The sequence below is a fragment of the Spermophilus citellus genome (assembly GCF_964194105.1).
Source record: "Spermophilus citellus genome assembly, chromosome: 9".
In the NCBI taxonomy this organism is placed as follows: Eukaryota; Metazoa; Chordata; class Mammalia; order Rodentia; family Sciuridae; genus Spermophilus; species Spermophilus citellus.
The window spans coordinates 61743005-61769414 of record NC_138191.1 but is presented as its reverse complement, the minus strand read 5'-3'; positions in this window follow the sequence as shown (position 1 = coordinate 61769414).

Here is a 26410-nt window from a genome sequence, read left to right as displayed (position 1 = left end):
CACAAGGATATGACACACCAGGAACGTCCATGCCCTGCGGAGGAGTGCGATCAGAGCATCTACTTTAAAAGACGACTTACTAAAATAGTCATGCCTACCAGTGACCTATGCAGCAGAGCTGGCTACATAATTTGCAAGTCTAATACAAAATAAAAATACAGAGCCTGTTCAAAAAGCAAGCAAGAAAATAGCGCTGCTTAAGGCACTAAACATAAAGATTTTTCCTTTCTTCCACTCTTTTTGGCAACCTGTTATGGTGCTACTAATTTGATATTTAATGCCATACTGAGTAAAAAATATTTTTAATTATTAGCATGAATTTTAACCATTGATCCCTGAATCGTGAAATGCCAGTTATTAGTATAAGAATTTGCAGAATGACCTAAATTGCACAGGTTGGATTTTAAATCACATGTGTGTGCACGTATTTTACCAAGAGTGGAAACACTGCACGAAACAAGCTTTCCTGTTATTTCATGGCTCACAATGCAGCCATATTCTCTACCTTTCACTTCCTGGTCACTAAAGAGGACTAGAGGAAAGAAAGCAAGGTTTGCCCCATCTTCCCTTTCTTCTGTGTCATCATTTTGTGTTAATTGATGGGCCAGGAAAGGAATTTGTACTTCTTAGAAGGCATTGACTGTGCTCTGCATGTGGTGAAGGATCTGATTCTCATGAAATTGTGGCCTCTCAAGGCTGTCAGCACCCTGCTTTCTCAGTCTGTAAATGTAACATTTCTCTTCAACTGGCTTAGAGTCTTGCTGAACTCCCACGAAGGGTGAATCCATTGGAATTCTGTGCTAGTGGGGTATTTTTATATGCAAACAAAGCCACCAGGAGCTGTGAACAGGCATCTTGTGGTTGCTTCCTACGTTTATGCATATGCTCATAATTCCACCAGACTCCAGCTACAAAATGCAGGTTTCACTATAGAGAATTTTAAGATTGCAATAGCAGAGCATGAACCCTAGTGCAGGGCACTTCTGAGCATAAAGCTCTGGGTACCTGCTCTGGTTGCCTATCAGTGAAGCCAGTCTTGTCCAGCAGACTCATGCCTAGAAGTATAGCTATCAGCATATACTATGCATATGGGCAACTGAACACATATTCAAATTTCTTCATAACATCACTATGTCTAATATCCCTAAGCTGGAAACAATTCAAATGTCACAAACATTAAATGCATAATTTATATACATAAAATAGAAGATCATGTAGCAAAAGAAAATTAAAGAACTGTTGCTTACCACTGACAGATAAATCTCTTAAACATAATGTTGAAAAAAAGAAGCCAAATACTAAAGAAAACAAACTGTGTGGTTCCTTTCATACAAAAATTTAAACTAGCCAAAATGAGCTAAGAAGTAGTATAATGTACACTTTTGAAAAAAAAAAAAAAAAAAGAAAGGAGGCACTGACTGAGGTGGGAATGGAGGTGATATTCTGCACAGTGACTACACAGGTAAGAGTGGATTGAACTGAGCATTTATATAATTTGTCCATCATTCTGAACTGTGCTTAATCCTAACTTTTAATTAAACATAGAAATATAGAAAAATTATTCCTTCCCTTTTGTTTGTTAGAGTTCTAAGGAACTCTATGAGTTGTACAAATTATTTTTAGTCACAAAAATTTTATGATGGCTTGTTGCATCTGCTGTGATAATTTTAGAAACCTCTTAGCAAATGAGCAAGTCACAGACTTTTAAGTTTGATGCCAAGTAAGTCCCTCTTTCCTTATCATTGCATATCACCATCAGACATCTTTACTTATCTAGGGACATTACCAACTTCTGACATCTGTAAGCTGTTAGAACATAATATCCTGATAATTGTACAGCTCATGGAAATCATTGAGATTTTATATACATACAATTTTTTGTTGTCCTAAGGATTGAACTCAGGGGTGCTTTGTCACTGAGTTACATCTCCAGTTTTTTTTTTTTTAAATAGGGTCTCACTAAATTGCTTAGGGCCTTGCTAAATTGCTGAGACTAGCCTCAAACTTACAATCCTTCTGTCTCAACCTCCCAAATTGCTGGGATTACAGGCATGTGCCACCTCTTCTGACTCAAGGTTATGTTGATACATATAATACATACATAGGAATTTCTTAAATTTCTGTTTGTAATTTTCATGCATTGGAGAATAAAGGAAAGAGAACATGCCTTGAATTCTTTCATGGACTCAGATACAGGAGAACAACAGTAACATCCATCAACCTGTTAGTGTTTACAAGGATGTCTTGATTTCTACTATTGTTGAACACATAAAGTATATGAATTCATAATATTAAACTTCCATTTCCAATGAATTGGTTGTAGAAACAAGTAAGCAATGAGAAATAATCCTTTACAGAACGAAATTCTGTAAGATTGCACTCTGGCCACAAGAAGGCGATAGAAGGTTAAGAGCAGGTTTATTCCAAGGCTTTAGGATCTGCGGCTGCCTAAGACCACCAGGAAATCGCTAACATCAGCATCACTACTAGATTGCATCTATTCCAAATCTTGTAGTATTTTCTACCTGGCACCAAGGAGGGTAAGTTAGGACTAAACAATAGCCAGTGACAGTACTTATTTATTGATTCTATTTAGTATTGTGTACTAGAAATACTGTTAAAGAATTCCTTAATGTTGAATACTCAATTCAATTCAAACAGTCCATCTGGATTTGGTAGGGAAAACTGAAAAAAGATCCTTTCTCTTATTCTCAATTCTTCTGTGAACTCCAGTTCCTACCAAAATGAAATATAACAACAGAACTATTCTGGAACCACTCTGGCCTTTTACAATCCTTGAGTGTTACCCATACACTTATTGAACCAACACCACCATGCCAGAATTTAATTTTTTTCTGTGTAAAAAAAAATAAAAATGTAGGTGAAATACATGGTTGTCAAAGGTTTGTAACAATCATATACCATTCAAAAAGGCATCACTGTACGTGTCTATTCCATGTTCTTCATATTTAATTGTGGGGTTTATGTCATTAGACATTTCCTTTTTAAAAAATTCATAAATTTTATCTATAAAAGAGTCATTTAGCTTGAAATGTATTAACTGTTCAAAGTCAGCTAGAAATCAACAGATCAGGAGTATTTATGATGTCGAGTAGGTGGTAAGAATTTTTTGACCACATACTATTCAACTGCAAATCCAAAGAAGTCACAGAGAAAGCCATCAGAAGGACTTGTCTATTTTCACTGCCTGTGCAGGACATGCTCATTGCTATTGATGCCTTCTAACAGAGCCTCTGATGCAAGATCTTTTTCTTTTTCTATTTCCCTGAGTCATTTTGTGAAACTTAATGACCACTTCCTTACTGCTTTCATGTGGTTGAGATCACTTAGGTCTTCACTTTTTTTTTCTGGTGGGGAGGTGGGGGTGAAATTTCTTTAAGATATCATGTCTATACCTTGTCTGTAATAATTCTTAAATATCTTGAAGTCAGACAACTGAAAAACAAACCATCTTCTTTGGTCAGCATGTTACCTCTGGTAGTTTTGAAAGAATGTCCTCAAATTCTTTGACTCTGCTCCCTTCAGTAGGAAAAGCAGGATTTCCTCCCAGTGAGTGTGGGTTGGTTTTGATAACTAATCAATGGTGATATGAATATACTAGAAACAGCAGAATTCATTTCTGAGATTAGGGTAGTAGAAACCTGCAGCTTTTGCCTGCAGCTTTTGGGTAAGTGCTTACTTTCTGTGTCTTCGGTCCCTTTCTCTGAGGGAAGCCATATCAGAAGCAGCCTTATGGAGGGATCTTGTGAGGAGTAAGTTGGGCCTCCTGCCAGCAGCCACAGCTGTCAGCTGACAGGTTCTCCAGGTCAGGCAAGGCTCAGGTGACACCATGCCTGACAGATACCTTTACTGAAGACACATGAGAAACCTTAAACCACAGCACCACCACCCTCCCCATCCTCTCCCAGATTCTGGGCCCACGGAAACTGCAAGACCATAAATGTTCACTGTTTTCGCTGATAAGTTTTTGAGGTAATTGTTCACAAAGCAATAGAGGAGGAATTCATCAACATAGGCTGAATGGGACAAAGGGAATTCATAGACACATGAGTGGACAATAGACTAGGCCCCTCTTTATTTTTTAGATGCTTAAGAAAAGGATGTTACAAAAATAGACTCCACGCTTTTCCTACTGTGGCTACTGTTACTCTAATAACCTTTCATGGCTAATGAAACAAAAAGTGTAATTCGATTCAAATACTCCCTTAGCTCAATATGTTACCTTTTACATGTATAACAAATTAAGACTTGTTGAGGACTATGAGACCAATAAATCTTACCCAGGAGCACAGATTTCACTCCCCTGAGCAATAGGATGGACAAATGTATGATTCTAGGTCATTTTGATGGCACATCTGGGGAGATGGTACTGCCAGACACAAGGCATAATAGAATTAATGATTAGCATTTATAAGCCACTTTATTTTAAGGGTGGATTTTAAATCATTTTTACTAGTTTTTTTTTTTGTCTTTATTAACTAGTACAATGGTGTTTTTATATTTCACTGATTGCATGCCTCAGAAGAAGAATACTATATTCTTAAACCACTCCAAGTAGAACCCCATATCTTTTTAATTTAGTTTAAATTATGTATTGAGCTTAATAGTATTGCAGAAACTATGATAGACACATATGAATGAAAAGAAAAATATTCTTATTCTCCAGGACCTTAAAATCTGGTATAATTAAAAGGGAAGTATGTGTAACCGATGTGACTCTGCAATCTGCATTTGGGGTAAAATTGGGAGTTCATAACCCACTTCAGTCTAATGTATGAAGTATGATATGTCAAGAGCTTTGTAACGTTGTGAACAACCAATAAAAAATAAATAAATAAATAAATAAATAAAATACAAAACAGGAAAAAAAAAAAAAAAAAAAGAAAGTCAGGCATAGTGGCACATGCCATGATCCCAGCTACTCAGTAAGCTGAGGTTGGAGGATATCATGTATGAGAACAACCTTGGAAACTTAGCAAGACCCTGTCTCAAAATACAAAATAGAAAGGCCTGGGAATGTAATTCAGTGGTACAGTACCCCTGAGTTCAACACCAAAGAAAAGAAATAAATAAATAAGAGATACGATGATAGCAATATAGCAAATATACTAAAAGCAAAGAGGAAATATAGTTTTCTTATTCTCTTATGACCAGATGATGATACCCAAACTTGAATTTCTAATGATAAGCATCTATATTTTTTCCTATTGATTTTGTATATAGCAAACTCCACCTGTACCCTAATCATCATATATTTATGAGAACCTGTTTCATTGATGCATTTTGCTATAGGATAGGATATCAAGTGGGATTTTTGTCTCAGGCATCAAGATATAATTATACCTAATCTCAAAGTGAAATATCAGACCATATGTAAATTTTCAAATAGTATTATAAGAACCAGTTTTGGTAACTTTAAAACCTCTCACCCACTTTGATGAACTAAAAGGTTGAGTGAAATTAGAGGGTGGCATTATAACAATTTTTTTCCTACTGAAAAGAGCTTTGTCCTTCAATTGAGTGTCAAAGTCTCTTAGGAGAACCTTGGAGGCCTGGATAGGTGCTCCCTGCACTTAGTGCTGTGGTCTTCTGTGGGGCAGGTCTGAGGATCGCATGGAAGATGGTGGCTGTTGGGCTAAAGGATCAGGCCAGAACCATCAAAAAGTGACTGCTACTGATCCTTCACAGGGAATGAGAGCTGGGAGGATCTCTGCTGGAATGATTTTGAGAGTGATCCTGACTTCCCACCCAGGGCTTTGGGGAGATGGCAAAAGGATCCCAACAGAGGTTGGAAATCCAAACACTAAGGGGCAGTGGCAGCTGTCGGCAGAGTGGAGCTTGAAGCTCACACTGCAAGAGGAGTGGTCAGAGGGGCCCAGCAGGTGAGCTGTCCCAGACCCAGGATGGCTCCAGAGAGGAAAACAAGGCACAGAGCATAAAAACACAGATTCCAAAATGCCAGTCGAATAAAAACTTTCAGGTTCTTCTTCCCATGTTCCTCCCTGAGCTCTGTACTAGCAGAGACATGAGGCTGCTTAGGTAGGAGAAGGGAGCCACAGGCCCTCTGCCCAGGCAGGCTAAGAGCAAGGAAGGATAGGAGCGGACAGGGAAGGGGAAGGAATTTTACCTTTAAATGAGGTTTTAAAATTTAGACAAGACGTTCTAATTTCCGAATCAAGATCTGTTTTGCAACTTACAGCAACCATGGGACTTCCTGTCATGAGGTTGGTTCCCTTGAGGTTTTATCCAGCAGCAGGGAAAACATTTATCCTACTGAATATACTTTAAGTTGACAGCGAGAGGCAAGAATAAAATTGCTTTTTTCTTATTACATTTCTCAAACCATGCTCATTCAATATACCAGTCATATTTACATTAATGGAAATATTATTCAGGTTAGCATGTGAATAAAAACAAGAAGCTAAATGGAACATTTCATTGCTATCATGAGAAAATATGACTATACATAACAGCCACAATGCCTTACATTTCAAAAGTCCTTTTTAAAAACTGGAAAATCACCTTCACATCTGCTTTTTGTTACGTGTACACTTCACAGTATTAACAGAATACAATATTCAATTAAGCACATATTGATAAACCTGCAATACACATTGCTAGCTAAAATCTCATCATTTATAAATCTAATATAGACTAATAAAATATTAAATTTATAAAGGGTTTTGCCTTGGGTCCAGCTTAGCCTGATTCCTGATTTCCATATTATTCCCCATCTACAATATTGGGTACAGAGCCAGATGCTCATCAGCTGGCTTGGTTCCTAGGCCTGGACTGGGACATATCCCAGGATTCCACTATGTTCCCTTTGTTCTCCATCAAACTCTGCCTCGAGGCCTCCCTTCTGCTATCTGAGCGTTCACTGTCTTACCAAACTGTGGCATCTGCCTCTGTGACTCACAGTTGGCTTCTGCCCATCACTAAAATCTTGATCTCTACCTATATCCCACTTCCTTCCCAGGATACTATATAGGTCACCTCTGAAGAGATGGAGTCCTATTCTATGTATTAACCCATGAAACTAAGCCTTCAGATTCTTCCACAAATCTCCCTCAAGTCTTTGTTGTTGTATTTTGCCACAACTCCTGCTACTTCATTCACAATTCTGTAACAATTCTTTCCCTGGTTGATCTTGACTGTAACCCTTGGATATTCTGCTTCCCTGCCAGCCAGATCCTCTACCCAACACATATCTCCAGCTCCAGCTGCCCCGTGCAAGTTTGTTGGCAAGCACATTGCCCCTCCTAGAAGCCTGTCCTGAGGGAAGTAGCAAAGGCATTCTGCCAAATCCCAGGAATAATGAGTTAACACTTATTAATATTTTATTACGTTCCAGTTACTGTGTGAAGTATTATAGTTTGGGGCAGGGATTCCTACAACAACCCTAAGAGGTAGGTATTATTGCCTTTTAAAATGAGGAAATTAAAGCACATACTGTTAATATACTTTAGTGGTAAGAGGAAGAAGAAGAAAACACCATTGCATTGCCTAGAAAAGGAATGTGAGCCCTTCATAGGTTGTTTACATTTTTGTCCACCCCATCCCTCCAGTACTGGAGATTGAACCCAAGGCCTCACACATGCTAAGCAAGCACTCTACCAGTGAGCTACATCCCTAGCCTTTTATTTTTATTAATATTTTTTTAAAATTTTGAGTAGGGTCTCACTAAGTTGCCCTAGCTGGCCTGGAACTTGCAAACCTCCTGCCTTAGTCTCCAGAATAGCTGGGGTTATAAGCATGAAGCACCATGTCCAGCTGGTAGTCTAATTTTATTTATTCATTCATTTACTTATTTTTATTTTTTTTCAGTGTTGGGAATCAAACACAGGATCTCACATATGCTAGGCAAGTGCTCAACAACTGAGCTTCATCCCAGTCCAAATTTTTAAAACTTTTCCAGCTCCTAGCAGATCCTGGCATATAACAGGTAGTTAACAAATATTAGTTGTATGAAGGAAGGAAGGAAGGAAGGAAGGAAGGAAGGAAGGAAGGAAGGAAGGAAGGAAGGAAGGAAGGAAAGAAGGAAGGAAGGAATCTTAGTGACTCCTTCTCAAGGTCCCTTATAGAGTTGCTTGTACAAGAGAGGGCAGCAGTATATCTGGGGGTTACAGGTAAGTTCAACGAAGTTCATTTTCTGTGTCTCACAGGCCTTCTAAGGTTTGTAGGTTATAAGGCAGAATCCAGGGCTATTGCCACACTGGAATGCTATAAGATGCTCTTATGTTTGCCTTCAGCATACAGGACTATTTCAAAGTACCAGTGTTGCCATATGCTACTTAGAATTGTTATGTGTCTGATGAGTTTTTTACTGGGAAAGTGGAGGTGGAGTGGGTCAAGAAAACAATAAACAGGTCATTCCAAGGTCTAGAGCCCTTTGCTTGACTAATCTTTGGTCTGTATTCAGCAGTGGTAAGAGTGGTATAGAGTATGACAGGAATACAGAACACATGTGTTCTGAAGTGGCACAATGTGACATCTATTACTTTGCAGTGCTAGACACTAAGATGGTTGTCTTGAAAAAGATGTAGAAATGAAAAAGAAGTTCAGGAATAGGCAGGGTGGGTTAGGGAAAATTTAGTATAGAATGAAATCATACAAGAAAAATTCTGGTAAAATTTTTTCACCACACTCTGAGAGAGTGGCTTCATTCATTCCATATCAAAAATTAAATAAAATACAGCAGCATAATGCACCTATGACTTTAAACCCTGTGATCCTTTCATAAATAAGGGACAAAGAGATATTTATATTGACGGTATTTGGAACCAGTGAATGATACCGACTTACACTACAATTAATAAAAGATCCACATCCAGCGATAGGAAACCAGATGTTTTCAGGGGCTACTGTGTGGGAACTGAATCCTCAGAGAGGAAATGAGTGCTAATGAAGACAACTGATGATAAACTGTATCCATCATATGGTAGTTGGTACAGATCCAGATCAAACATCAAACAAATCTGTGGCACTCCCAGATCTTTCTGCAGACTGGCACCAGGCAACAAATAGCCCATCTGTATTGTTGGGAATAGCACCAATGAGAGCAGTGTAAAGACAGACTTCAATAGCTATAATAACCCTATATTTGGCCTGCTTTCCTCATAAAAACTGAGCATTTAATATGCAAGTAGGCTATAATTGATACAATGAATCATTTTCTTCATGCATGGTAAATTTTCAGTGCTGAATCAAAAGAGTAAATCCACAATTTAGAAAAATCTAAATTATTTTCCCTTAAAGCTAGCTAACCAGAAAAACTACTTCACATGCAGCAGAAGTATAATGTTCTGGCCCTTTGGACTTCAAAAATATTTAGCTCATGTTTACTTGCAAAATCAAAGTTTTTTTGCTTTGCATTTTATGGTTGATAAATGACTCTATATATTTTTAAAGAATAAACTTTGGAAGTCATATGGATGAAGATTCTATAGTTGTTTTTACTACTTACTAGCTATGAGTTACCATGAACCACTCTTTCTGATATACAAAGTAAGGGTAGGAACACATAAAAAATTGTTTTGAGGCTAAACAGGATGCCAAGAAAAGCACTTGACTAAAAATTTGGAAAAATTAATATTAAATAAATATTAGTTACCCGTACTTGTTTCTTCTCTGCCCTCACTGTCCCAAGTGAATAAAATGCAATGTTTTTAAATTTTTAAAAATGAATTTGACATGCTGAGAATGTAGTTCAGTGGTAGAGGGCATCTTTAACATTGGCAAGGTCCTGGATTCAATTCCCAGCACCAAAAAAAAAAAAAAAAAAAAAAAAACAGGCAAAGATGTGGGGATAAGGTACACATCACATTTTTGGTGGGGCTGAAGATTAGTACAATGACTCTGGAAAGCAATATAAAGATTCCAGTTATCCCATTCCTTGGTATTTATCCAAAAGAACTAAAATCATCATACTATAGTGATATAGCCACATCAATATTCACAAAGCAGCACAACTCACAATAGCCAAGGTATGGAACCAGTCCAGGTACCTGTCAATAAAGGAATGGATCAAGAACACACGGTATGTGAACACAATGGAATTTTACTGAGCAACAAAGAAAAATGAGATTATGGTATTTGCCAGTAAATGAACAGAACTGCAGAACATCATGCAAAGTGAAATAAGCCAGACTCAGAAAATCAAGATTAAAATGTTTCCTCTCATATGTAGAAGCTAGAGCAAAATAAGGGGGGGAAAGAGGGTAAGATCAGATCTAATAAGGAGAGAAGGAAGACTAGTAGAGTAGAAGAAGGAGATTTGAGAGGGAGAAAGGAGGAACAGGAAAGGGGAGGAAATGGGGAATAAATTTGACAAAATTATGTTACATGCATAATTATATATATATATATATATATATATATATATATATATATATATATATATATATTGCACACACACACATATGCCACAGTGAATTTCAGTGTATCTATAAAGCACAAATTAAAAATAAATAAATAAATTAGTGGAAGGTAGAACAGTGGAATAGAGGGAGGGGAATAGAGGGAAGGAGTAAGAGAGGGAAAGTCGGGGAAACGGGAAGTGAAATGGAGTAAATTAAATTCCACACATGTACGATTATGTCAAAGTGAACACAACTATTATATACAACTATAATGTATTAATAAAAGCAAAAATAAATAAGTAAAATAAAAATTTTTTAAAAGGATTTTAGCCTAAATTTAGCACTCTATCAAAATGGATGTATTTTCCACAAAGTAGCTCAGATAGATCTGAGCCAAATGTATACAGTTGTAATGGTCACAGGTATACACTTAACGCTAACACAAATTAAAATTTAAAAATCTAATTGTTAATAATTACACAATCTAACTGACTCCTATGACTTATTCTTGCATGGATTAAATAACCACTCATGGTCTGTTTTATAACTTTAGGTTTCTCTCTTCTATATGAATAATTTCCCTAAAGTAGAATATAACCCCATTTATTTCTTTGTAAGTTAATAATTATATATTTATCTATTCATGCCAGTAGACTTTAGAAGGAAGTATTCTTTAATGTTTATTATATTTCATATCAAAAAACAAACTACTGTCAGGAAGAAAATAAAATTTGACTTATTCAGAATTATAAGACCATTATTAGATTTCAATCTTCCATGGACAGGCCTAAGAATTTAGGGGTGTGAGAGTATACATATGTGTATGTTTGCATCATGCGTACATATGTGCCATAACATAGGATACAAGCACATATTCTATAGTTGTTTAATGACTTTTTATGGCTGTTTGTTGATTGTAGAAAATATCAAACTATCACCAGCCACTGACACTTCTTGAATTAACTAAGTGTCAGTAAGAGGAGAAATAAGGTTGAAAGCAGGGAGAGAGCAAATACCTTTCACTGAGAGTTGACTTCGTGTCAAGTGGTTGGGACAGTAAAGGAAGACTAGTGGAATAGAGGAAGGAGACTGAGAGGGAAGAAGGAGGAGAGTCACTGACAAGAAAGTCCACTGCAAATTGTAATACACCAGAAAGCAAATGCATAGAACTATTAGAAAAACTGCAAAAATATTGAAATATTTCAATATTTAATAAATATCATAATACCTTAAATGTTTAATACTTTAATATTAAAATTATATGCAAAGTAGAGGTTAAATTGTTCTAGTTATAGTACGAAATCAAAATAATAACAGTAAGCTACATACTAATGAGGTTTCATAAGAAATTAAATGTAATAAGCAATAATCTAGCAGCACATAGCAATCATTAGCACCAGTGCTTCCCAAGTGTAGTGAAGCCAGCTATAATTTCTGAATCTTTTTCCACTGATACACATACAGAATTACTTCCTAGGGAAAATTTAGTTCTAAGATCTCCTAGAAACTGTTCTAAGAAATATTAAACAAAGATTGAAATACCATCTGCTAAAAAAAAATATTCTGGCATAACAAATTTAAACAATGTGAAACCCAAGAGATTAAAAATGTGGTTTAATCCTATTACACTCTTTGGCTGGCATTGAGAAAGCAGATGTTAGAGGAAAGTTTAGAAAGCATTCCTTTTGAATACGATAGAGCTTAATTTTCTCCAAATGCTTTGTTGTAGCTTCCACAATATTCATATGCCAAGGGGGTCTTTATGATTTTGTGGTGGAGTTATTAACTTGACAGATTGCAGTGGTTTTTCTGGGTCTGATATCATAGCTTCTGCTTTAGAAGAGATGAGTTACTGTTTCTCGATGAAAATCAACACTTTCAAATGTTTCTGATGTTCAAATGGTATACCATTTGGAGTTGCAGTGCTCTTTCTTAAAGGTTATTTTGAGAGTTACTTATTTGGTAATGTGTTTTGAATACACAAGATAAAGTGAGAAAGTGATTTCTAACTCAAACTGCATGCTCACTGACAAATTACCAACTCAGCTTGGCGCCTAACTTCTCATCTGAGTGGAGCCTTGTGTTTTACTGGATAGCAATTTCCCTTTAACCTAATCTAAACAAGCAAAGATTTTGAAATGGTCTTTAGGCTCCATCTACCTCACCAAATATTTTCAGTGACAGAAGTTAATGCTTATCACACTTTATAACCAGTCTAGCCGGGTCTATAAGTTCTCCTCCACTCTCTTCTTAATAATTATATCACAGTGTCACTTATTAAAGAGAGAGGAGCTTCATGCTTTACTCACAAAATACAGCTTCTTCTGAAGGAATCACTGCAGCCTTCAGTTTGAATGGATGTTTGTATAACACCTAAATGTTTAGCTCTTGAACCACAGTGGGGCTCAAGGGTATGGAGCACCACTTGAAGTCTCTTCACTGCCACTTGACTTGAAAGGGAATATTTATTGGACAGGGTTCCTGCTTTGAGAAAACAGCCCCTACTCCTTTCTATATCAAGTAATTTAAGCATATACAGTCAGCAATTGAATCATCTGCAATGCTCCCAAAATTCCCACTCTTTGGATGATATTCCACAAGAGATGTCAGGACAAGGCTGACCTCAGAAAGTCCAGGCCAAGGGCATTTATGCAACTTAATGGCCCAAGGACAGTTGTTGGTCCTTCCCTGGCATTCCCATGCTGCCCCTGCTTGTTGCCCACTACTTCCCTTTTCTGTTTCCTTTCCTTTATTCTCTCTTCATTTTTCTCTCTTTTACTTTTCCTGAAATGTTTTGCATAGGTGTACATTCTGTAGGAGAAGTCCTTAGAGTCAGACTGGCTGCACCAGAGACCAAACTTTAGCACCAAACTGGGTGACCTGGACCAAGTAAGGTAACATCTTCATCTCATTACATAATCAAAGGGATAATATCTCACTTATAATATACAATATGGTCTTGAGCATTAGACACAATAAGTGCAAAAAGTTCTTAAGCCATTTCTACAAATTGGCTAACAAAAGTAACTCATTATTTTAGTTATTGTTAGATTGATTTTTATTGTGAGGTAAATTTTGATTTTCATAGCAACTGCTATTGCAATTCACTCTGAGTCTATTACCAGGCTAGAGTATCCATCGTTAACTGCCACAGATGTTGTATCCTATAGATGTGTGCTACCTCCCTCAAGAGATGTTTGGCAACTCATGTCCCCAATGTCACCAATCCTCTAATGCTATTATTACTATCATTACAAATACATCTTAGCCTTCCACTAGCAACCAAAGATACTTCAAGCACTCAGCTGAAGACAGTGCCAATATACAATTGGTCAAAATTTCCTCTTCCATTTCCATTTCTGGCATGCTGGACTTATTCCTCAGGAAAGCAGATGAAAATTAATTTTTAAACTACCATTTAAAGTCTCTAGAAATAGCTCTATGCAGCAAATAAGGAAATATCTGCTAAATTCCGTAAGTTGCTAAAATTCTATAATCAGAGTCTATGTTATTTAAACCCACCCTCCAAACTCTGGCTCCTCATGATGGAAACCCCACCTCAAACAGGTAGAGCCAATACACAAGGTTCTGCCCCCTTCACCGGTCCCCAACTCCTGCTCATGTGATGAAGGCTATACCTGGAGTATCAGGTAGTGCTACTTACATCAGTAGGTTCCCAACTGCCCTTGATCCAACTAATGAGGTATGTTCTCTGCTGAGAGGCAAGCCAAGGATACTCGCCTCCACAGAGTACTCGGTTCCTATGTTCCTACTTCTCTCCTTCAGAGAGAAGTACATGATTTTCTCACCAACAGCCAGAGCTGTGGGTCAACATCTGGCCAGCAAGGAAAAGCAGTCATAAAATAGAGAGCTCAAAATCCCTCCCTAGAAAAATTGGCTTGGCAAGTGCATATAAAGTTCAGACCTAGGGTGCTCTCAAAAATAGTAGACATTTTGGTGAAAGACTATTGAAAATTGTTGGAAGGTATTGGCTTAACTCTAAGCCCACTAATTATTAGAGAAATGTGAGGAAAGAAACAGCTGGAAGAGCCCTTCTAGACTAATTGCACCTCAAACACTGGTCACAGGAAATATCCCTTCAAAAGATCCTGAATTTAATTGAATTCTTGGGTAGCAATATAAGCTCCATAATATTAAAAGCAACCAGTCAGCAATTGGTAGAGCTTCACAAATGGATATGATTAAGTAACCAGACACAAAGAGGCCTGATAAAACCATTGTTCTCCCAGCATGCCTGCAGACATACCCAACCTGACCCTGAGAAACAATCTAAGAGGCTCCATACAGTGTACCCTAGAGTTCAGGGAGCTGTGTGTATGCTATGGGGAGGGGATGTAGATAGACATCACAAAAATGATCCGACCAGTCACTACACCAGATCAAGAAAGAGTGAATGTATTTCCACACAATTGTGATGAGCAATCTTAAAGGAAATTAAGAAGGCAATCCCACAATCAAATCAAAAAGAATATAATATTTAGGAATAAATTTAACAAGAGAAGTTCAAAAGTTATTCTCTGAAAACTATAAAATTACTTAATGAAATTAAAGAGGATCAAGTGAAAATGAAAACATTGTATATTTATAGATCATAAAACTGTTCAGGAGGTAATGCTTCCTAAAGTGAACTACATATTCTACACACTCCTTATCAGAATCCCATCTTGTTTCTTCTTAGAAATTGGCAAGATAATTCTATCATTTATATGGAATTGTAAGGGACCCAGAATAGAATCTTGAAAAAGAACAAAGTGGGAAGGCTCACATTTTCCAATTACAAGACTTACTATAAAGCAAGAGTAATGAAGTCACTAGCATATGTGTAGACATATGGATCAATGAAATAGAATTGAGAGTAAAAATTAAATCCATATTGTCTCTGGTCAACTGATATTCTAAAAGAATGTCATGTCTTCTGATGAGGGAAAACAGTGTTTTCAATACATGATGCTGGAACAAATGGGTAGCCACATGCAAAAAAAAAAAAATGAAGCTGGACTGTATCTCACACCATATACAAAAATTAACTCAAACAGAATGTACAACCTACTTTTGAGGCCTAAAACTATTAAAATCTTTTTTTAAAAAACTTAACTGTTTATGTATGTGACTTTATATTTTGGCAATGAAGTCTTAGAGGATGCCAAAGCATGAGCAAAGGAAGAAATACATAAATTCAACTTCATCAAAATTTGGAAATTCTATATTTCAAAGGATACTATAAGTCTGTGAAAAGACAAAATAGAAGAAAATATCTATAAGGGACTTGTATCTAGATATATAAGGAACACAACTCCATTATTAAAAGGCAAATAATTATGCCAGAAGATTCATATATTTCTCCAAAGAAAACACAGAAATTAACAATAAGCACATCAAAAGCTGCTCAACATTATTAGTTTTCAGGGAATGCAAATCAAAACCACAACAAGTTACCACCTCACACCCACCAGGACTGCTAAAATAAAAAAAAAGACCAGGTACAGTAGAGGGAGGAATTAACAAGTGTTAGCAGAAATGTTGAGAAATTGGAATACTCATACTCTTATAAGAGGAATGTAAAATGTTGCAACTGTTTTGGAAAATACTTGGGCAGTTTCTCAAATGGTTAAAAAGAGTATTACCATTTGACCAGCAATTTTACTCACAGTTATACACCCCACAGAAAGGAAAATAGATATCAACACAAAAGTTATACATGATTTTTTTTATATTTATTTTTTAGTTTTTAAGTGGACACAATACCTTTATTTTATATGTATGTGGTACTGAGGATCAAACCCAGTGCCTCATGCATTCCAGGTGAGCGCTCTACCACTGAGCCACAAATCCAGCCCAATACATGAATGTTTATAGCAGCATTTTTTTATAATAACTAAGAGGTAGAAACAACCCAATGTTCATCAGCTGGTGAATGGATAAACAAAGGTGGTATATTGGTATAATGGAATATTATTCAATTTAAAGTAGGAATTAAGTACTGATATATGCAACAATAGCATTGAATCTTGGAAAAATTGGGCTAAAAATAAAAGAAGCCAGACACAAAATAAGCTATATAATTCCATTTATGTGACATATACAGAAAATGCAAACCTACAGACACAAAAAGTAGATTAGTGTTGTTTAGGGCTGAAGCTGATGACGATCAAAGAGGTGGTACCTACAGAATTCTGGGTTTAAAGGCCTTACTCCTTATCATCATTAAACTCTGGCCAATGCCTATTTTAAGTATACAAATGGAGGATATTTGAAATAGAATTCATTCTTTTATACTATTAATTGAAAAAAATTAATATACCTAATGGTTTACCTTGAGTAAAAGGCAAAATTTTAAAATTCAATAAAATCAAATAAGCCAGGTTTTATGGTGCACACCTTTAATCCTAAAGGCTGAGGCAGGAGAATCACTAGTTATAGACCTGCCTTAGTAACTTAGCAAGATCCTGCCTCAAAATATAAAAATTAAAACACAACAAAAAAAGGCTGAGGATATAGCCCAGTGGTAGAGTGACCCTGGGTTCAATTCACACAATGGAAATAAACAAAAACCAAATAACAAGTTAGATTGATTTTTTTTTAAATTTTACTTCTTTGTCAGTTATTATGGCATTATACAAATATAGCTCAGGATGTTACTTAAGTGGAAAAAAAATCTTTAACTCTCTAAGGGCTCTTTTTATTTGTGAAATTTCAGGTTTACAATATCCATTAAGGCCTGAAACCTGATTCTTGGGGTTGTTGAAATTGTTTTTAGATAATAGTGCGATTTAATTCACATACCTCCAAATTAAGCTCTTCGCTTTTTATTTGTGTGTGTGTGTGTGTGTGTGTGTGTGTGTGTGTGTGTATGTGAGGTATTGAACCCCCAGGACCTCAAAATACTAAGACTTGCTTTATCTCAAGTTCAACTTTTTTAAAAAAAGAGTACATTTCAGTGTTTTGTGTTTTTATTTTAGCATATTCAAGAGTTATGCAATCACTATCCAGTATGAGAACATTTTAACACCCCCAAAAGAAACCTTTTACCGACTAGAAGTTCCTCTCTATCCCTCTACCCATAATCCTTTGTAACCACAAGTCTATTTTATTTCTCTTGTGGATTGGCCTATTTTGAACATTTCATTTTTTTGTTTGATTTTCTGTTTTTGTTTTTAAGATAGAGTCCTTCTATGTTGCCTAGCTAATCATCCAATTCCTACTACATTCAAGCTCCCAAATAGCTGGAATTATAGGAACACACTACCATGCTCAGCTTTGGACACTTCTTAGAAACTGAATTATGTATTATGTGGCCTTTTGTGACCAGTTTATTTCGTTTAGCATAATATTTTCAAAGTTTGTATATACTGTGGCATATAACAATATTTAGTTGCTTTTTAGGACTAAGCAATACTCCATTATATGAATAAATTAAATTTGTCATTTGTTCATAAGTTAATAGACATTTGGGTTTTTTCCACTCTGCTATGAGCATTCATGCGCAGGTTTTTGTGACGCCATATGTAGTCAATGTAACATACTGGCTAACATACTTAGGATTAGAATTTTTGGGTCATATGGAAACTAAATTCAATATGTTGTGAAGCTGCTAACCTGTTTTCCAAAGTGTTTGCATCATTTACAAACCCTCCCACAATGGATAAGGGTTTTGATTTCTCCACATCCTCATTGAGACTTATCATTATCTTTTTATTTTAACCATCCTCGTGAGTTTGAAGTAGTATCTTGTTAGGGTTTTCATTTGCGTTTCCCTAATGACTAACGATGTTGAACATATATTCATGTGTTTATTGTCCTTTTGCAGATCTTTATGGGGGAATATTCAAATACGTTCCCTATCCTTCCCCAATATTTTATTGTGCTAAACTACATATGACATAAAATTTACCATCTTAATCACTTTGAGGTGTACTTCAGTAATATTAAATATACTCACAATGTTGTGCAGCCATCACTACCTTCCGTCTCCACGATTCTAATCGTGTGAAACTGAAAGCTGTATTCATTGAACAATATGCCCCACCCCCCTATCTCTGCAGACCATGGCATCCTGAATGCTGCTTTGTGTCCCCATCATTTTCACTGTGCCAAGTACCTCCTATAAGAGGAGTCTTACATTGTTGGTCTTTGTGTGACTAGCTTATTCCACATGGTGGAATGTGCTCAAGGTCCTGCCTGTCGTGGTATACCTCAGAATTTCCTTTCTCTTTAGGCTGAATAATACTCCACTCTTGGCATGTATTACATTGTTGCTTATCCATTCACCCATCAATGGATACTTGGGTTGCTCCCACATTTTAGCTATTGTCAATCATACTACTAGAAACATGGGTATGCAAATATCATTTTTGAGACCCTGCTTTCAATTATTTCGTTATATCCTCAAAAGTAGAAGAGCTGGATCTTATGGTAATGCCATTTTTAATATTTTAAGGAACTGTCATACTGTTTTCCTCTGTGGCCCTACTACTTTACATTCCCACCAAGAGTGCACATGGGTTCCAATTTCTTACTTTAACATTTATTATTGTTTTTTTTTTTAAAGAGAGAGTGGGGGGGGGAGAGAGAGAGAATTTTAATATTTATTTTTTAGTTCTCGGCGGACACAACATCTTTGTTGGTATGTGGTGCTGAGGATCGAACCCGGGCCGCACGCATGCCAGGCGAGCGCGCTACCGCTTGAGCCACATCCCCAGCCCTTATTATTGTTTTTTGATAGTAGACATCCAAGAATTGTGAGGTAGTATCTCATTGTATTTTTTATTTGATTTGCCCAATGATTAGTGATTTTGAACATCTTTTCAGGCATTTTTTGTCTTAAATTATTTGACCATGTTATGGTTTGGATGTGAGATGTCCCCCCAAAAGACAATGCAAGGTTCAGAGGAGAAATGATTGCATTCACCCAATCAGTGAATTAATCCCTTGATGGGGAATAACTGAGTAATCACTGGAGTGGTAGGGTGTGGCTGGAGGAGGTGGGGATTGGGACATGGCTATGGGTTATATATTTGTATCTGGTAAGTGGAGCCTCTTTCTCTGCTTCCTGATCTCATGTGAATGGCTTCCCTCCACCACACTCTTCTGCCATGATATTCTGCCTCACTTTGAGCCCCAAGGAATGGAGTCAGCCTTCTATGGACTAAGACCTCTCAAATAAACTTGTCTCCTCTACAGTTGTTCTGGTTGCGTCTTTTAGTCATAGTAGCAAAATAGCTGACTAAAACAGACTTTATAAGAAAGTGTTTGTTTTGGGTCTCTATTGTATTCTGTTGGCATGCATATCTATTTTTACATCAGCAGAATACTTTGATTATTCTAACTTTGTAATAAGATAAGAAACCAAAAAGGGTGAACTCTCCAGCTTTGCTCTTCCTTTGCTCCTTTGCTAACATTGTTTATACTCTTCAGATTCCCTTGATAAAAGATAGGTATGGTAAGATTCTGTCTTTAAAAAAAAAATTCTCAAGAGCTGGGGATATAACTCATTTGATAGAGTGCTTGCCTCACATGCACAAGGCCCTGGGTTTGATCCCCAGCAACAGAAAAAAAAAATTCCTCTTAATATTTCATATGAATTTTAAAATGTGTTTTTCTACATCTGCAAAAACATCATTGGGATTTAAACAGAAATTGCATTATATCTGTCCATACCTATCACTTTGGTAGTCTTGAAATCTTAACTACATTGCATCTTTTAATCCATGAACATAGAATGTGTTTCCATTTATTTATGTCGCCTTTAATTTCTTTTAGCAATATTATGTGCTTTTTAGTGTGCAAATTGTTCACCACATTAATTCCTAAGTATTTTATCCTTTTGGTAATCTTCACATATTCTCTCTACCCTTCTCTCGCTCTCTCTGGCATCCCACATTGGTTCATGTAATGCTGTCTCACAGATCTCTGAGGCTCTGTTCACTTCTATCATTCTTCTTTCTGTTCTACAGACTTAGTTATTCCCATTGTTATGACTTCAAGATTACTTCTGCCTGCTCAAATATGTTTTTAAATCCCTCTAGTGAATTTTTCATTTCAGTTATTATATTTTCAGCTCTAAAATTTCTTGATTTTTAAAATTTTTTTTTTAGTTTTAAGTGGACACAATATCTTTATTTTATTTTTATGTGGTGCTGAAGATCAAACTCAGTGCTTCACATGTGCTAGGCAAGCGCTCTACCACTTGAGCCATAACCCAGCCCCTCTTGGTTTTTTGTTGTTGTTGTTTTAGATTTTCTGTTTGTTGTTGTTGTTGTTTTAGATTTTCTATCTCATTATTATTATTTCCATTTTGTTTGTACATATTTTTTTTCTTCTTCCACATCTTCCTATAGTTTTTTGAATAATTTGTTTAGTAGGTAATTTGCCATCAGGGTTTTTTCAGGAACAGTTTTTGTTGGTGTATTTTTTCCCTTGAATGGGCCATACTTTCCTATTTCTTTGTATCATGTGAATTATTTGTTGTTGTTGAAACCAGGCATTTGATCCTAACAATGTGAGCACTCTGAAAATCAGATTTTCACCCTTCCTCAGTTTTGTTTTTATTCAACCGTTTGGTTGTTGTCATTGTGGACTGTCTAGAATCAGCCTCAATGTCTTCTCAGGTCTTTTCTGAGCCTGTGATTTCCCCCGATCATATGTGATCGCTTTCTAATTTTCTCTATAAATTAAGTTGCTTTTGAATGACCTGTTCTGTGAAGAGTGGTAACTTGAATCATGGTTTTTGACTGCCTCAGAGCTGTGGCTGTGTTTTGCTGTGGGAACTTTGTGTGCAAAGGTGCAGGACAAGATTGCTCAGGAGCTATGGTCAAGCCCTACCTTAGCAAGTTCTTTGCAAAGGTATGGAACAATAACAATCTTGACCTTGCCTTCAGACATTAGGTACTGGCGATGAAGAATTCTGAGCATAACAAGATAACCACAATATCTTGCAAGTGCTGCAATCTTCAAGCGTGCCTGCTTTGCAAACTCTGGACAATGGGCTTCCTGGGTGCAACAGGATAATAACAGATGTTCCTAACACTGCAACAGAAGACTAGGTACAAAAATGTGAATAGTTCTGTAACATTTTTAGTACACAAAGAACAATATCCTTATAGTTTTAACTTTGGATTGTGAGGCCTTATATAATGAATGTTCTGAGCTAGCTCTGGGTCACTGTTCCTCATCAGAGATCAGTATCCCACTTGGTCCCAGCTTTCTCTGTTTTGTTTGTCTTTCTTAATCCCCCACTGCCCCTCACTAGTTTCTAGGGTTCAACCATGCAGGTTGCAGCACTTTCCTTTAGTGATTACTTCACAAAAGAGGCAAAGGGAAAAAAGTGAAGGGGCACTGGTCCTTTGAGTCTCCTGCAGCTATCCTCCACCAAAGGTCTAGGGACTAGCAGCAATGTGGGGAGGTATAACATCAATGGCCACCCAACTCTTTCTACTTCTGTCATCAGAAGCATCAATCAGGAGTCACAGCACAGATCCCTAATAATTAGAGAACAGGGCTGTGGGTAAGCTTTCTAGGAACACAGGCACAGCTGCCTGCCATGAGGGAAGAGGGGTGGCAATGGGAATGGTGTAGCTGACACTGTACTAAGAGTAGAAATGACCCCAAATTTTTATTCAAGGCAGCTGAAAACCTTCAGAAGATTCCAGAATTCCATGCAATTGGAGACAGAGGGAAAAAGGATACCTGATGCTTCCCATTTCACTGTGTTCCAAGAATCCTCTCCCTTTCCCATTTTTAATTGCCATATTCATCCTTTTATTGTTGTTATACATTCTGGGTACAATTACATCATCAGATACATGATCTGAAAATGTTTTCTACCATTATGAGGCATGTCCTTTCCTTTTCTTAACATTGATGTTTTATTATAATATTGTCTCTCTCAATTTATTTACATGAGAAGAAAGAATACCACACTTGCAGAAACGGACAAACACTAGTTCTGAAGGAAGGATAGAAATATGAGATAAAGAAATGAGACTGGGCATGTAAATCATGTTATTCTTAATGATAAAACACCAACTCTGCACCTGTAACACAGCATAATAAATCTATCTGACATAAGTTATTTCTAAAATTCATAAATTCTAAACACAAATCAGAATCTTCCATAAAGAAATTAATCAACTAGCTGGGATGGTGGCGCACAACTGTAATCCTAGCAACTTAGGCTGAGGCAGGAGAATTACAGATGTGAAGCCAGCTTCAACAACTTAGCAAAGCCCTAAGCCACTTAGTGAGACCCTGTCTCAAAATTAAAAAAAAACAAAGGCTGGGGATGTGGCTCAGTGGTAAAATTCCTCTGGGTTCAAACCCCAGTACCAAAAAGAAAGAGGGAAAGGAAGGAAGGAAGGAAGGAAGGAAGGAAGGAAGGAAGGAAGGAAGGAAGGAAGGAAGGAAGGAAGGAAGGAGATCAATTAAGAATTTCTGCAGTATCAAGATCTCCAGCAGAGAGCACTAATGTTTTTTAAATATTTTATGTTAGTTACTTTGAAGCTAGAAAAGACCTAGAAAACAATTACCACCCTTCGCATCCCCACATATCTTGGAACATTGCTCCTCTTTAACTAACCATTTATTGACTACCCACAGTTCCCACATACCGTGTTAGACCTTGGGATACACAGGGAAAAGACTTTCTTAAAGAATTTAGAATCTGGTGAAGGAGCTTGCCTCAATCTACCAATTGCCCCCTTCTGCCATCAATCAAGGAAGGATTTTATTAACTAATTGTCCACTTCTTTATCTCTAACCACATACATACATTTAGAAAAATACAAGGCTGTCTTGTTTGAAAACTGTGGCTCAGAAGGGCCTTCCTTAGAGATAATCTAGTGAAAGACTTTCATTTTATAGATGGAAATTGTAAACCCAGGAGGAGTGATTTACCCAAGATGGTATTCACAGTTGATATCACACACAACTGACTTACTAATTGCCTGGGAACACCCTACCTACATTCTTCAAGAAGAAACTAAGGCACAGAGGAATTAAGTAATTTGACAAACACCAAATAGCTCACTAAGGGAATACCAAGGTTTGAAATCAGATAATCTCACTTTAGAATCCATGCTATATATAGGTGCTATTGCCAAAGGTAGTTGTGATTTTTAGACCTTCCTTAGACTTGCTTATTATCTTAGATTAGCTAAACTAATCTAAATTATCTAAACTAGTCATCTTAGTTTCCAGATTGGGATTCCAAACCCAATCCACTAGTCAATAATACCTGAAAATAATACCCTGAAAGCAAAATATAATTATCAATGAGATATTAAAATATTGTCATGCTTCAAAGTCACAAGACATCCAGGATGAAAAGGACAGTCCAATGCCAATGTGGTTATGGCTATTACCAGAAAAAGATGAATACCTCCAAAGTCATGACAAATGTTGTAAATTTTATAACAAGTACATTTTAAACATTACTTTTGCAAATTTGGTACTTATATATCACTCTCTTGTCATCTCTCATTGTGTCCTGTCCTCCCTCTCAACTCCAAAGCCTTGGTCTTTTACTTCAATTTAGTAAGAACAAGTCTATATCCATGATAATTAATGGGGACAGAGCTGGGAGTTAAATCCTGAGATGACTTCAGAATACACATGATGGGAAAGATGTGCTCCAGAAGTCCCAGACCTCATTTAATTTCATTCATTCAGTATGGAACAAATATCTACTAGGTGTAAAACACCAGACCAGTTTCTGAAGACCCACTTATCCCTGTGATAGATGTGGCTTCGCCCTCCTGAAACACAGTTTCACAGCATTCTCCAGAGGACAGGAGCAAGCCACAGTGAAGCAGTCTTCTTACATAGCCCAGTATGGGTGTACAAAATCACTCTGGAAAACAGAAAGTTCTGCTTAGACTGCTAGTGACCTACCCTAAATCCCATGACCAGAAGAGCTACCAGGAAACCCCAAGTTCCAATTTTCTTTCTAGCACACATCTTTTTCTTCTCCAGCTTTAGAAATATTCTGGAACTTGTTATTTTCCCAACTATTTTTTAAATCCTTAATAAATTACCAGAGATGTACCTGTTCCTATTCTTTGGGAATCAACTTAGTTGAGCATGAAGCCCGGTATTTAATGTGGTTTCTAGTTGACAGATGTTCTTATATTAGGCCACAAAAACAAAGCACAGCTGCTGAGGAGAAGAAAAAGGGGAAATAAAAATGGGGCTACTTCAAATCTGAGAGACAGAAAGTTTCACTATGAGGAACTTCAGGGGACAGTCACTTTCATGGCACCAAGAAACCTCTTGCACAGATTTCAAGATCTGGGGAACAGAGTGATGCCTTGCAGGGATGCCAGCAAGTCCTGTTGCAGTCACTTGCAGGACTCCTTGGTGCTATTTGCAGCCACAGAGCACAGGAGCACCAGTGCTTCTTTAATTCTGGGCTTTCTGCCTGACTTCATTTGCACATATTTTCTTAGAAGTCACCTCCTTTTTATGGTTTAGAAAAGGACAGAATCAACCACTGCCTGGCTGCTCTGTGGTGGATTCCAATATGTGACCCAGATGATAGCCAGTTTTCTTTAAATGGGATGCATGGGAAACTTTCAAAGAAATATTTGGACAAATTCCCAGAAGACAGATCAACTGAGGATGCCAGGCATCATACTGCAGGAACTGATGTTTTCTTTTTTTAATTAATTTATTTATTCTAATTTGTTATACATGATGGCAAAATGCAATTCATTTCATATTATACATATAGAGCACAATTGTTCAAGTCATTGATTGTACACAGAGTTTTCACACCATTCGTGTCTTCATACATGTACTTAGGGGTAATGATGTCGAACTCATTGCACCATCTTTCCTATCCTCTTGACCCTTCTTTTCCTCTCCTTTCCCTTTGCCCTATCTAAAGTTCCTCCATTCGCCCCCCCCCACCACCATTATGAGTAAGCTTCCTCATATCAAAAAAAGCATTCGGCTTGCTTCCCTTAGCATTATATTCTCCAACTTCATCCATTTACCTGCAAATGCCATGATTTTATTATTTTAATGCTGAGTAATGTTCCATTGTGTGTGTGTGTGTGTGTATACATACCAAAGTTTCCCTATCCATTCATCTACTGAAGAACATCTAGGTTGGTCTGATGTTTTCTTTTATGGAAAAGGATTCAAAGGAGGGTCACTTTCATGCACTGATCTGATAAGGAAGGGGCAGATAGGGTAACTCATCACAGTGGGTGGTGAGAACAGAGTAGCTGTGACTGTTTCAGGCTAGGACCATGATAGGGGACCAACTCAGAAGTGTACAGTCTGCCTTGCACAATTGCAGTCTGGACTTCTAGGTCTAGCTACCTTACTCCAAACATATGTGCAATATCCAGTTTGTCCTGCCTATTGCAAAATTCTCATCATTGAGCTCATTCCCAGGGATTATTCTCCGAATTCACCCCAGGCCCAAGGAAAACTCATTTTAAACCACTGTAACCAAGAGATGGAAAAAGTCAGAAAAATATGGTGAACTCTTTCACCAAAAATAAATAAATAAAAATGCTTCATCAATGACAATGTGCTCAGTCATATACAGCTGAATCTGGGGAATCTGTGAAAGTTGCTGAGAATGCAAAAGTAGTCTAAATTTTGCTCTTTTTCTGACCTGACAGAGTAGAAATAAGAACCTTGAACCTTGAGGCTGAAACAAGATTTAAAAGTAATATGTTCAATTATTAGTACAATGCTTCCTTAACCCTAGGGTACCACCCAACCTCACCTTCACTTTAGGATGCTATATGCACACTGGATATACCTTCACTACCAGAGTATTATAGCTTAAAAAAAATTATTCTCTTTATCTTGGTATTCTCCTTCACATCTATCAGCTCTCCAGATTTCTTATATACTTTGTGGACATTCAATGTTTAATGTAAAAAAAAATGGGAGTTTTCATTATAAAGAATTTGTAGAATACTGAAATGGATAAGAACTCTTAATATTCCATCTCCTATTAATTACAAAAATTTCTCAAGATTAAGAGAAAACTA